This window comes from Portunus trituberculatus, chromosome 32 (genome assembly GCF_017591435.1).
Source record: "Portunus trituberculatus isolate SZX2019 chromosome 32, ASM1759143v1, whole genome shotgun sequence".
Classification (NCBI taxonomy): Eukaryota; Metazoa; Arthropoda; class Malacostraca; order Decapoda; family Portunidae; genus Portunus; species Portunus trituberculatus.
Genome location: NC_059286.1, coordinates 4,633,182 through 4,635,681, shown reverse-complemented (window position 1 = coordinate 4,635,681; position 2,500 = coordinate 4,633,182). Strand labels below are relative to the sequence as shown.

General features: G+C 46.8%; 1 protein-coding gene across 6 annotated transcripts in view; it reads left to right on the top strand.

Moving 5' to 3' along the window:
• The window catches only part of LOC123511891 (hemicentin-1-like), an 867,319-nt gene that overhangs the window by 430,720 nt on the left and 434,099 nt on the right, over positions 1-2,500 (top strand). The gene's annotated exons all lie outside the window — the stretch shown is intronic.

Genomic DNA, 2,500 nt, shown 5'->3' with positions numbered 1-2,500 from the left:
TTCTACGTAAAGTAAAATCATAAAGGTTAATGATCAAAACAGACAAATAACAAAGACTTGAGGATGGAATTAGTCTGCCATCCCCAGCACTGAGCCTCACAGTGGGGCATTAGGGCGCCATCTCCGCCTCACTCCTGTGCTCGTCTCGCCTGGTGAAGTAAAAATTCTGAATAGTCCGCAGCGATTTGCCGTCGTGGAAAGAATGTTCTAATAGGTAAACTTCTCCTCTCCCTCGAACCACTCAGCGGGAGGAAGGAGGCGCAAAGTTGGCAGGAGGGAGAGAGGGAGTCGGGAACTGCCTCGGGGATGGAAGCAAATGAAACACATGTTCGTGAAATATACAAAGCAGCACCGAGGAAAGCGAAGGGAGGACTGCAATAGACATGTTGGGTCTTACGATGGCGCTGGTGACTTGTATTAATCTAGGATGTGGATAAAAGATAAAGATGGAGGCGGGTGGAGTTGAAGGCGAGGTGAGGTGCTGTGGAATGAAGTGGAATATGACCAAGGGAATGAAGTGTGGATTGTTGCATGAAATCTTTATATTTTTTTTTCTTTTTAGCTTGAATGGACTTAATCTGCATGTTTCTCTGTGCAGTTAAAATATGGCTGATGAATAATAATGCTTGTAAGTATTTTTGATGCATAACTTATGCAATACATTTACTCCCGCTTGCATGTTTTATGTATGCTGTGTGTGTGTGTGTGTGTGTGTGTGTGTGTGTGTGTGTGTGTGTGTGTGTGTGTGTGTGTGTGTGTGTGTGTGTGTGTGTGTGTGTGTGTGTGTGTGTGTGTGTGTGTGTGTATTTTTAGCCCCAATGAGGTATGCTAATATATGCGCACAGCACGTCGTTTACCTTGCTTCATAACCACTTACTCCATTCTTACCTGCCGCTCACCTCATCTCACCTCGCCTCACCTCACCTCACATGTTCCTCAACTTGGAAAATCACAACGCACTCATTTATTTCATCCTTTATTTCCTCATACATTCACCATGGAGACAGATCAACACACACACACACACACACACACACACACACACACACACACACACACACACACACACACACATCCGGTAGCTCAGTGGTTAGAGCGTTGGCTTCACAAGCCAGAGGACCGGCGTTCGATTCCCCGGCCGGGTGGAGATATTTGGGTGTGTCTCCTTTCACGTGTAGCCCCTGTTCACCTAGCAGTGAGTAGGTACGGGATGTAAATCGAGGAGTTGTGACCTTGTTGTCCCGGTGTGTGGTGTGTGCCTGGTCTCAGGCCTATCCGAAGATCGGAAATAATGAGCTCTGAGCTCGTTCCGTAGGGTAACGTCTGGCTGTCTCGTCAGAGACTGCAGCAGATCAAAGAAACACACACACACACATAAGCACACACGCACAAGGTGAAGGGCAAGGCGGCAAGATTATTTAGTTCCCAGAAGCACAATTTTTTCACCCCTACGCGGCTCGGCTTGTGCTGTGGTGCCAAGTAGGCGTGCGTCCAACTCGGTCATCGCCACGACTGCCTGAATCACTTCGCGGAAAAGATGAAAGTGTCGACTGGGTGGCGCTGGGATAGATGGTAACTGGGCAAGGGGAAGTTGAATGTGCTTTGAGAGGGGCGGAAATGAAAGGAAGTGAAGAGAAGTGAAGGGAAGATAAAAGATAACTCTGCCTAGAACGCGGATAAAGTTAAGGAAAAGGAGAAATTAAGGAATAAAATGTGTCTTACGAGGGTTGGTAAACGGAAGTGACGGGAAAGGAAGACACATGAAATGACTGTACCTATAAAAGGGATAAGTGAAAGGAAGGAAGGTTTCTAATATTGAAGAAAAAATTAAAGTAAGATAAAGTGAAAGAAAAGGAGAATTGGGTAGAAATAGGTACTGAACGAGGTGAAGATCGAAAGGAAAAGGAAGGTTTGGGAGGTAAAATACGTTGTGAGGTAGGTAAGAAGAGTGAAGGAAAGGGAGTGTTGGGGAGAAAAGTGCCATAAGAAGGGTGAAGGTAGTGGAGAAGGAGCAGCGATGTGGTGGGGTATGAAAACACATTAACGGGAGTGAGAGAAGAAAGCTATAGATATTTTGGAGGATGAGTTCATTATATCAAGTTCTTAATAGTTTGATGAGTAATCTCTCTTTCACACACACACACACACACACACACACACACACACACACACACACACACACACACACACACACACACACACACACACACAATCGAGAGGGCCGGGTTCGAGACCCGGTAAGCGGCGAGGTAAATGGGCAACCTTCTTAATGTGTAGCCACTGTTCACCTAGCAGTAAATAAGTACGGGATGTAACTCGAGGGGTTGTGGCCTCGCTTTCCCGGTGTGTGTTGTGTGTTGATGTGGTCTCAGTCCTACCCGAAGATCGGTCTATGAGCTCTGAGCTCGCTCCGTAATGGGGAAGACTGGCTGGGTGACCAGCAGACGGCCGAGGTGAATTACACACACACACACACACACACACACACACACACACACAC